Below are 12320 nucleotides of genomic sequence, written 5' to 3' on the forward strand. Positions count from 1 at the left end.
GAACTCTGCCCTCACTGAAGGAGTGGGTGTGGCCATCTCTGCTGTGACTGAACAAAGGGCAGGGGAGCAGGGGGCCCAGGGCAGGGCCCTCAGAGCACGGCAGGTCCAGTGGGGTGTCACAAGCATTTAGGCCCAGGCCAAAGGGCGCCTTCTTTGTCTGCACAGCTGCCCAAACTCTCACCTTTCCACTCAGGCCGACCTCTTACTTGAAGTGTGTGTGTTACCTGTCCTCACAGTACACCTCGCTGCACAGCTAATCATAGGTTTGGGCATCGTTGCTTCCTGCCAGGTGACCGAAGTTCGCAGGCAGATGTGTGCCAGGGACACATGCAAAGAGGCTGCAGCCCGGGCCACATGCTGCCCAATGCCCCTGCCCCAGATCGGGGGCCGCCAATCAGCCCTGTCGGAGGCCCTTCCTCTAGAGGGAGTATTGGACCCACACTTGTAGAAAACGGGGTTCTCACGGGCAACTCATTGGAGGGAAACAGATAAATCTTTGCCGACTTTCTGCTGAAGCTTACGAGTGTTCACACCTAAGCGTCTTACAAGGTCAGCTGTTTAGCTAAACATGAGCTCATGATCTAAATTTACACAATAATGAAGAAATCAGCTACGAGGGGAGACAATCAGTAAAGACTATCAATACCAGAATTAGATTCCCAAGGCCATCCATCAATTGTTGGAATAATCAGGTGCAAGGCAGAATATATACATAAAACTGGAACTGAAACAAGGAACAAGGATGTTTTCAAAGACTGGTAGGATCTCTAAAACATTTTTAAAGGACATGTCATTGATAAAGCTAAATACTCAAAGGTTGTGTAATACAACAGATTAAGCATTGAGAAGAGTGAAATTATGCTGTTTTGAAAACTATGGCAGGTGAGATTTTCTGCCTAATTATATAAGAAGATTTCTCTAAAAACTACACATTATTTCAATGACTTATTGGCTGTGAAATAAGTTAAGGGTATTTCAAATGGCTTGTCTGCAAAGAAAGGTGAGATGTAGGGAATCACAGAAAGTCGAGGGGAAATTAGGTCAATATATACATTGCTATATGTTGAACTAAACCTTAGGCCAGCAACAATGGAGAGGACCTGACCCTTAGAAACTTACAAGTAAGTTGGAATCTTCAAAAGTTCAAATCTTTATAAGTAAAATATTTATTAAAATGAATAACCAAGTGTTTTAATTGACATCAGAAGATCAAAACAATAAACCCTGAGAACATAGAAAAAAGATAAATAAAGATATGAGCAGAACTTAATACAACAAAAAACGGATAAAATTGAGGTGATTTAGTAAGTCCAAAGAATCTTCTTTGAAAAGATTGAAAAGACACACTTTGATTAAGGAAAACAAAAACATAAGTAAAGAATATAGAGAAAGAATCAGGACAATGTTATCGCAGAGAATATATGAAATGCCAGTAAATTTGAACATTTCTGTAAAGTGGACCATTTCCTAGCTCCTAAAGTTTACCAAACCTGACACAAGAGGAAATCATTTAAGGTCATCAAGTCTGCCCTTGGCATTCTCGGAACGCCCTGGCCTCAGGATGCAGCCTCTGTAGTCCATGGTAACCTGCGGAGAGGGGGCGGGGCTGAGGGTGGTTGGAACTCTTCCCTCACTGAAGGAGTGGGTGTGGCCATCTCTGCTGTGACTGAACAAAGGGCAGGGGAGCAGGGGGCCCAGGGCAGGGCCCTCAGAGCACAGCAGGTCCAGTGGGGTGTCACAAGCATTTAGGCCCAGGCCAAAGGGCGCCTTCTTTGTCTGCACAGCTGCCCAAACTCTCACCTTTCCACTCAGGCCGACCTCTTACTTGAAGTGTGTGTGGAACCTGCCCTCACAGTACACCTCACTGCACAGCTAACCATAGGTCTGGGCATCGTAGCTTCCTGCCAGGTGACCGAAGTTCGCAGGCAGATGTGTCCCAGGGACACATGCAAAGAGGCTCCTGCCCGGGCCACAGGCTGCCCACTGCCCCTGCCCCAGATCGGGGGCCGCCATTCAGCCCTGTCGGAGTCCCCTGCCTCTAGAGTGAGTATTGGACCAACACTTGTAGAAAACGGTGTCCTCGTGGGCAACTCATTGGAGGGACACAAATAAATCTTTGCCGACTTTCTGCTGAAGCTTACGAGCGTTTACACCTAAGCGTCTTACAAGGTCAGCTGTTTAGCTAAACATGAGCTCATGATCTAAATTTACACAATAATGAAGAAATCAGCTACGAGGGGAGACAATCAGTAAAGACTATCAATACCAGAATTAGATTCCCAAGGCCATCCATCAATTGTTGGAATAATCAGGTGCAAGGCACAATATATACATAAAACTGGACCTGAAACAAGGAACAAGGATGTTTTCAAAGACTGGTAGGATCTCTACATGTCATTGATAAAGCTAAATACTCAAAGGTTGTGTAATACAACAGATTAAGCATTGAGAAGAGTGAAATTATGCTGTTTTGAAAACTATGGCAGGTGAGATTTTCTGCCTAATTATATAAGAAGATTTCTCTAAAAATACACATTATTTCAATGACTTATTGGCTGTGAAATAAGTTAAGGGTATTTCAAATGGCTTGTCTGCAAAGAAAGGTGAGATGTAGGGAATCACAGAAAGTCGAGGGGAAAATAGGTCAATATATACATTGCTATATGGTGAACTAAACCTTAGGCCAGCAACAATGGAGAGGACCTGACCCTTAGAAACTTACAAGTAAGCTGGAATCTTCAAAAGTTCAAATCTTTATAAGTAAAATATTTATTAAAATGAATAACCAAGTGTTTTAATTGACATCAGAAGATCAAAACAATAAACCCTGAGAACATAGAAACAAGATAAATAAAGATATGAGCAGAACTAAATACAACAGAAAACGTATAAAATTGAGGTGATTTAGTAAGTCCAAAGAATCTTCTTTGAAAAGATTGAAAAGACACACTTTGATTAAGGAAAACAAAAACATAAGTAAAGAATATACAGAAAGAATCAGCACAATGTTATAGCAGAGAATATATGAAATGCCAGTAAATTTGAACATTTCTGTAAAGTGGACCATTTCCTAGCTCCTAAAGTTTACCAAACCTGACACAAGAGGAAATCATTTAAGGTCATCATGTCTGCCCTTGGCATTCTCGGAACGCCCTGGCCTCAGGATGCAGCCTCTGTAGTCCATGGTAACCTGCGGAGAGGGGGCGGGGCTGAGGGTGGTTGGAACTCTGCCCTCACTGAAGGAGTGGGTGTGGCCATCTCTGCTGTGACTGAACAAAGGGCAGGGGAGCAGGGGTCCCAAGGCAGGGCCCTCAGAGCACGGCAGGTCCAGTGGGGTGTCACAAGCATTTAGGCCCAGGGCAAAGGGCGCCTTCTTTGTCTGCACAGCTGTCCAAACTCTCACCTTTCCACTCAGGCCGACCCCTTACTTGAAGTGTGTGTGGAACCTGTCCTCACAGTACACCTCGCTGCACAGCTAACCATAGGTCTGGGCATCGTAGCTTCCTGCCAGGTGACCGAAGTTCGCAGGCAGATGTGTCCCAGGGACACATGCAAAGAGGCTCCTGCCCGGGCCACAGGCTGCCCACTGCCCCTGCCCCAGATCGTGAGCCACCAATCAGCCCTGTCGGAGTCCCCTGCCTCTAGAGGGAGTATTGGACCAACACTTGTAGAAAGCGGTGTCCTCGTGGGCAACTCATTGGAGGGACACAAAAAAATCTTTGCCGACTTTCTGCTGAAGCTTACGAGCGTTCACACCTAAGCTTCTTAGAAGGTCAGCTGTTTAGCTAAACATGAGCTCATGATCTAAATTTACACAATAATGAAAAATTAGCTACGAGGGGAGACAATCAGTAAAGACTATCAATACCAGAATTAGATTCCCAAGGCCATCCATCAATTGTTGGAATAATCAGGTGCAAGGCAGAATATATACATAAAACTGGACCTGAAACAAGGAACAAGGATGTTTTCAAAGACTGGTAGGATCTCTAAAACATTTTTAAAGGACATGTCATTGATAAAGCTAAATACTCAAAGGTTGTGTAATACAACAGATTAAGCATTGAGAAGAGTGAAATTATGCTGTTTTGAAAACTATGGCAGGTGAGATTTTCTGCCTAATTATATAAGAAGATTTCTCTAAAAATACACATTATTTCAATGACTTATTGGCTGTGAAATAAGTTAAGGGTATTTCAAATGGCTTGTCTGCAAAGAAAGGTGAGATGTAGGGAATCACAGAAAGTCGAGGGGAAAATAGGTCAATATATACATTGCTATATGGTGAACTAAACCTTTGGCCAGCAACAATGGAGAGGACCTGACCCTTAGAAACTTACAAGTAAGCTGGAATCTTCAAAAGTTCAAATCTTTATAAGTAAAATATTTATTAAAATGAATAACCAAGTGTTTTAATTGACATCAGAAGATCAAAACAATAAACCCTGAGAACATAGAAACAAGATAAATAACGATATGAGCAGAACTTAATACAACAGAAAACGTATAAAATTGAGGTGATTTAGTAAGTCCAAAGAATCTTCTTTGAAAAGATTGAAAAGACACACTTTGATTAAGGAAAACAAAAACATAAGTAAAGAATATACAGAAAGAATCAGCACAATGTTATAGCAGAGAATATATGAAATGCCAGTAAATTTGAACATTTCTGTAAAGTGGACCATTTCCTAGCTCCTAAAGTTTACCAAACCTGACACAAGAGGAAATCATTTAAGGTCATCATGTCTGCCCTTGGCATTCTCGGAACGCCCTGGCCTCAGGATGCAGCCTCTGTAGTCCATGGTAACCTGCGGAGAGGGGGCGGGGCTGAGGGTGGTTGGAACTCTGCCCTCACTGAAGGAGTGGGTGTGGCCATCTCTGCTGTGACTGAACAAAGGGCAGGGGAGCAGGGGGCCCAGGGCAGGGCCCTCAGAGCCCGGCAGGTCCAGTGGGGTGTCACAAGTATTTAGGCCCAGGACAAAGGGCGCCTTATTTGTCTGCACAGCTGCCCAAACTCTCACCTTTCCACTCTGGCCGACCTCTTACTTGAAGTGTGTGTGGAACCTGCCCTCACAGTACACCTCGCTGCACAGCTAACCATAGGTCTGGGCATCGTAGCTTCCTGCCAGGTGACCGAAGTTCGCAGGCAGATGTGTCCCAGGGACACATGCAAAGAGGCGGCAGCCCGGGCCACAGGCTGCCCAATGCCCCTGCCCCAGATCGGGGGCCGCCAATCAGCCCTGTCGGAGGCCCTTCCTCTAGAGGGAGTATTGGACCAACACTTGTAGAAAACGGTGTCCTCGTGGGCAACTCATTGGAGGGACACAAATAAATCTTTGCCGTCTTTCTGCTGAAGCTTACGAGTGTTCACGCCTAAGCGTCTTACAAGGTCAGTTGGTTAGCTAAACATGAGCTCATGATCTAAATTTACACAATAATGAAGAAATCTGTTACGAGGGGAGACAATCAGTAATGACTATCAATACCAGAATTAGATTCCCAAGGCCATCCATCAATTGTTGGAATAATCAGGTGCAAGGCAGAAGATATACATAAAACTGGAACTGAAACAAGGAACAAGGATGTTTTCAAATACTGGTAGGATCTCTAAAACATTTTTAAAGGACATGTCATTGATAAAGCTAAATACTCAAAGGTTGTGTAATACAACAGATTAAGCATTGAGAAGAGTGAAATTATGCTGTTTTGAAAACTATGGCAGGTGAGATTTTCTGCCTAATTATATAAGAAGATTTCTCTAAAAACTACACATTATTTCAATGACTTATTGGCTGTGAAATAAGTTAAGGGTATTTCAAATGGCTTGTCTGCCAAGAAAGGTGAGATGTAGGGAATCACAGAAAGTCGAGGGGAAAATAGGTCAATATATACATTGCTATATGGTGAACTAAACCTTAGGCCAGCAACAATGGAGAGGACCTGACCCTTAGAAACTTACAAGTAAGCTGGAATCTTCAAAAGTTCAAATCTTTATAAGTAAAATATTTATTAAAATGAATAACCAAGTGTTTTAATTGACATCAGAAGATCAAAACAATAAACCCTGAGAACATAGAAAAAAGATAAATAAAGATATGAGCAGAACTTAATACAACAGAAAACGTATAAAATTGAGGTGATTTAGTAAGTCCAAAGAATCTTCTTTGGAAAGATTGAAAAGACACACTTTGATTAAGGAAAACAAAAACATAAGTAAAGAATATACAGAAAGAATCAGCACAATGTTATAGCAGAGAATATATGAAATGCCAGTAAATTTGAACATTTCTCTAAAGTGGACCATTTCCTAGCTCCTAAAGTTTACCAAACCTGACACAAGAGGAAATCATTTAAGGTCATCATGTCTGCCCTTGGCATTCTCGGAACGCCCTGGCCTCAGGATGCAGCCTCTGTAGTCCATGGTAACCTGCGGAGAGGGGGCGGGGCTGAGGGTGGTTGGAACTCTGCCCTCACTGAAGGAGTGGGTGTTGCCATCTCTGCTGTGACTGAACAAAGGGCAGGGGAGCAGGGGGCCCAGGGCAGGGCCCTCAGAGCACGGCAGGTCCAGTGGGGTGTCACAAGCATTTAGGCCCAGGCCAAAGGGCGCCTTCTTTGTCTGCACAGCTGCCCAAACTCTCACCTTTCCACTCAGGCCGACCCCTTACTTGAAGTGTGTGTGGAACCTGTCCTCACAGTACACCTCGCTGCAAAGCTAACCATAGGTCTGGGCATCGTAGCTTCCTGCCAGGTGACCGAAGTTCGCAGGCAGATGTGTCCCAGGGACACATGCAAAGAGGTTCCTGCCCGGGCCACAGGCTGCCCACTGCCCCTGCCCCAGATCGGGGGCCGCCAATCAGCCCTGTCGGAGTCCCCTGCCTCTAGAGGAAGTATTGGACCAACACTTGTAGAAAGCGGTGTCCTCGTGGGCAACTCATTGGAGGGACACAAATAAATCTTTGCCGACTTTCTGCTGAAGCTTACGAGCATTCACACCTAAGCTTCTTAGAAGGTCAGCTGTTTAGCTAAACATGAGCTCATGATCTAAATTTACACAATAATGAAAAATCAGCTACGAGGGGAGACAATCAGTAAAGACTATCAATACCAGAATAAGATTCCCAAGGCCATCCATCAATTGTTGGAATAATCAGGTGCAAGGCAGAATATATACATAAAACTGGACCTGAAACAAGGAACAAGGATGTTTTCAAAGACTGGTAGGATCTCTAAAACATTTTTAAAGGACATGTCATTGATAAAGCTAAATACTCAAAGGTTGTGTAATACAACAGATTAAGCATTGAGAAGAGTGAAATTATGCTGTTTTGAAAACTATGGCAGGTGAGATTTTCTGCCTAATTATATAAGAAGATTTCTCTAAAAACTACACATTATTTCAATGACTTATTGGCTGTGAAATAAGTTAAGGGTATTTCAAATGGCTTGTCTGCAAAGAAAGGTGAGATGTAGGGAATCACAGAAAGTCGAGGGGAAAATAGGTCAATATATACATTGCTATATGGTGAACTAAACCTTAGGCCAGCAACAATGGAGAGGACCTGACTCTTAGAAACTTACAAGTAAGCTGGAATCTTCAAAAGTTCAAATCTTTATAAGTAAAATATTTATTAAAATGAATAACCAAGTGTTTTAATTGACATCAGAAGATCAAAACAATAAACCCTGAGAACATAGAAACAAGATAAATAAAGATATGAGCAGAACTTAATACAACAGAAAACGTATAAAATTGAGGTGATTTAGTAAGTCCAAAGAATCTTCTTTGGAAAGATTGAAAAGACACACTTTGATTAAGGAAAACAAAAACATAAGTAAAGAATATACAGAAAGAATCAGCACAATGTTATAGCAGAGAATATATGAAATGCCAGTAAATTTGAACATTTCTCTAAAGTGGACCATTTCCTAGCTCCTAAAGTTTACCAAACCTGACACAAGAGGAAATCATTTAAGGTCATCATGTCTGCCCTTGGCATTCTCGGAACGCCCTGGCCTCAGGATGCAGCCTCTGTAGTCCATGGTAACCTGCGGAGAGGGGGCGGGGCTGAGGGTGGTTGGAACTCTGCCCTCACTGAAGGAGTGGGTGTGGCCATCTCTGCTGTGACTGAACAAAGGGCAGGGGAGCAGGGGGCCCAGGGCAGGGCCCTCAGAGCACGGCAGGTCCAGTGGGGTGTCACAAGCATTTAGGCCCAGGGCAAAGGGCGCCTTCTTTGTCTGCACAGCTGCCCAAACTCTCACCTTTCCACTCAGGCCGACCCCTTACTTGAAGTGTGTGTGGAACCTGTCCTCACAGTACACCTCGCTGCAAAGCTAACCATAGGTCTGGGCATCGTAGCTTCCTGCCAGGTGACCGAAGTTCGCAGGCAGATGTGTCCCAGGGACACATGCAAAGAGGTTCCTGCCCGGGCCACAGGCTGCCCACTGCCCCTGCCCCAGATCGGGGGCCGCCAATCAGCCCTGTCGGAGTCCCCTGCCTCTAGAGGAAGTATTGGACCAACACTTGTAGAAAGCGGTGTCCTCGTGGGCAACTCATTGGAGGGACACAAATAAATCTTTGCCGACTTTCTGCTGAAGCTTACGAGCATTCACACCTAAGCTTCTTAGAAGGTCAGCTGTTTAGCTAAACATGAGCTCATGATCTAAATTTACACAATAATGAAAAATCAGCTACGAGGGGAGACAATCAGTAAAGACTATCAATACCAGAATAAGATTCGCAAGGCCATCCATCAATTGTTGGAATAATCAGGTGCAAGGCAGAAGATATACATAAAACTGGAACTGAAACAAGGAACAAGGATGTTTTCAAATACTGGTAGGATCTCTAAAACATTTTTAAAGGACATGTCATTGATAAAGCTAAATACTCAAAGGTTGTGTAATACAACAGATTAAGCATTGAGAAGAGTGAAATTATGCTGTTTTGAAAACTATGGCAGGTGAGATTTTCTGCCTAATTATATAAGAAGATTTCTCTAAAAACTACACATTATTTCAATGACTTATTGGCTGTGAAATAAGTTAAGGGTATTTCAAATGGCTTGTCTGCCAAGAAAGGTGAGATGTAGGGAATCACAGAAAGTCGAGGGGAAAATAGGTCAATATATACATTGCTATATGGTGAACTAAACCTTAGGCCAGCAACAATGGAGAGGACCTGACCCTTAGAAACTTACAAGTAAGCTGGAATCTTCAAAAGTTCAAATCTTTATAACTAAAATATTTATTAAAATGAATAACCAAGTGTTTTAATTGACATCAGAAGATCAAAACAATAAACCCTGAGAACATAGAAAAAAGATAAATAAAGATATGAGCAGAACTTAATACAACAGAAAACGTATAAAATTGAGGTGATTTAGTAAGTCCAAAGAATCTTCTTTGGAAAGATTGAAAAGACACACTTTGATTAAGGAAAACAAAAACATAAGTAAAGAATATACAGAAAGAATCAGCACAATGTTATAGCAGAGAATATATGAAATGCCAGTAAATTTGAACATTTCTCTAAAGTGGACCATTTCCTAGCTCCTAAAGTATACCAAACCTGACACAAGAGGAAATCATTTAAGGTCATCATGTCTGCCCTTGGCATTCTCGGAACGCCCTGGCCTCAGGATGCAGCCTCTGTAGTCCATGGTAACCTGCGGAGAGGGGGCGGGGCTGAGGGTGGTTGGAACTCTGCCCTCACTGAAGGAGTGGGTGTTGCCATCTCTGCTGTGACTGAACAAAGGGCAGGGGAGCAGGGGGCCCAGGGCAGGGCCCTCAGAGCACGGCAGGTCCAGTGGGGTGTCACAAGCATTTAGGCCCAGGCCAAAGGGCGCCTTCTTTGTCTGCACAGCTGCCCAAACTCTCACCTTTCCACTCAGGCCGACCCCTTACTTGAAGTGTGTGTGGAACCTGTCCTCACAGTACACCTCGCTGCAAAGCTAACCATAGGTCTGGGCATCGTAGCTTCCTGCCAGGTGACCGAAGTTCGCAGGCAGATGTGTCCCAGGGACACATGCAAAGAGGTTCCTGCCCGGGCCACAGGCTGCCCACTGCCCCTGCCCCAGATCGGGGGCCGCCAATCAGCCCTGTCGGAGTCCCCTGCCTCTAGAGGAAGTATTGGACCAACACTTGTAGAAAGCGGTGTCCTCGTGGGCAACTCATTGGAGGGACACAAATAAATCTTTGCCGACTTTCTGCTGAAGCTTACGAGCATTCACACCTAAGCTTCTTAGAAGGTCAGCTGTTTAGCTAAACATGAGCTCATGATCTAAATTTACACAATAATGAAAAATCAGCTACGAGGGGAGACAATCAGTAAAGACTATCAATACCAGAATAAGATTCCCAAGGCCATCCATCAATTGTTGGAATAATCAGGTGCAAGGCAGAATATATACATAAAACTGGACCTGAAACAAGGAACAAGGATGTTTTCAAAGACTGGTAGGATCTCTAAAACATTTTTAAAGGACATGTCATTGATAAAGCTAAATACTCAAAGGTTGTGTAATACAACAGATTAAGCATTGAGAAGAGTGAAATTATGCTGTTTTGAAAACTATGGCAGGTGAGATTTTCTGCCTAATTATATAAGAAGATTTCTCTAAAAACTACACATTATTTCAATGACTTATTGGCTGTGAAATAAGTTAAGGGTATTTCAAATGGCTTGTCTGCAAAGAAAGGTGAGATGTAGGGAATCACAGAAAGTCGAGGGGAAAATAGGTCAATATATACATTGCTATATGGTGAACTAAACCTTAGGCCAGCAACAATGGAGAGGACCTGACCCTTAGAAACTTACAAGTAAGCTGGAATCTTCAAAAGTTCAAACCTTTATAAGTAAAATATTTATTAAAATGAATAACCAAGTGTTTTAATTGACATCAGAAGATCAAAACAATAAACCCTGAGAACATAGAAACAAGATAAATAAAGATATGAGCAGAACTTAATACAACAGAAAACGTATAAAATTGAGGTGATTTAGTAAGTCCAAAGAATCTTCTTTGAAAAGATTGAAAAGACACACTTTGATTAAGGAAAACAAAAACATAAGTAAAGAATATACAGAAAGAATCAGCACAATGTTATAGCAGAGAATATATGAAATGCCAGTAAATTTAAACATTTCTCTAAAGTGGACCATTTCCTAGCTCCTAAAGTTTACCAAACCTGACACAAGAGGAAATCATTTAAGGTCATCATGTCTGCCCTTGGCATTCTCGGAACGCCCTGGCCTCAGGATGCAGCCTCTGTAGTCCATGGTAACCTGCGGAGAGGGGGCGGGGCTGAGGGTGGTTGGAACTCTGCCCTCACTGAAGGAGTGGGTGTGGCCATCTCTGCTGTGACTGAACAAAGGGCAGGGGAGCAGGGGGCCCAGGGCAGGGCCCTCAGAGCACGGCAGGTCCAGTGGGGTGTCACAAGCATTTAGGCCCAGTGCAAAGGGCGCCTTCTTTGTCTGCACAGCTGCCCAAATTATCACCTTTCCACTCAGGCCGACCTCTTACTTGAAGTGTGTGTGGAACCTGCCCTCACAGTACACCTGGCTGCACAGCTAACCATAGGTCTGGGCATCGTAGCTTCCTGCCAGGTGACCGAAGTTCGCAGGCAGATGTGTCCCAGGGACACATGCAAAGAGGCTCCTGCCCGGGCCCCAGGCTGCCCACTGCCCCTGCCCCAGATCGGGGGCCACCAATCAGCCCTGTCAGAGTCACCTGCCTGTAGAGGGAGTATTGGACCAACACTTGTAGAAAGCGGTGTCCTCGTGGGCAACTCATTGGAGGGACACAAATAAATCTTTGCCGACTTTCTGCTGAAGCTTACGAGCGTTCACACCTAAGCTTCTTAGAAGGTCAGCTGTTTAGCTAAACATGAGCTCATGATCTAAATTTACACAATAATGAAAAATCAGCTACGAGGTGAGACAATCAGTAAAGACTATCAATACCAGATTTAGATTCCCAAGGCCATCCATCAATTGTTGGAATAATCAGGTGCAAGGCAGAATATATACATAAAACTGGACCTGAAACAAGGAACAAGGATGTTTTCAAAGACTGGTAGGATCTATAAACATTTTTAAAGGACATGTCATTGATAAAGCTAAATACTCAAAGGTTGTGTAATACAACAGATTAAGCATTGAGAAGAGTGAAATTATGCTGTTTTGAAAACTATGGCAGGTGAGATTTTCTGCCTAATTATATAAGAAGATTTCTCTAAAAACTACACATTATTTCAATGACTTATTGGCTGTGAAATAAGTTAAGGGTATTTCAAATGGCTTGTCTGCAAAGAAAGGTGAG

Source organism: Mesoplodon mirus (assembly GCF_964341445.2).
Source record: "Mesoplodon mirus genome assembly, chromosome: 1".
NCBI classification, from domain to species: domain Eukaryota; kingdom Metazoa; phylum Chordata; class Mammalia; order Artiodactyla; family Ziphiidae; genus Mesoplodon; species Mesoplodon mirus.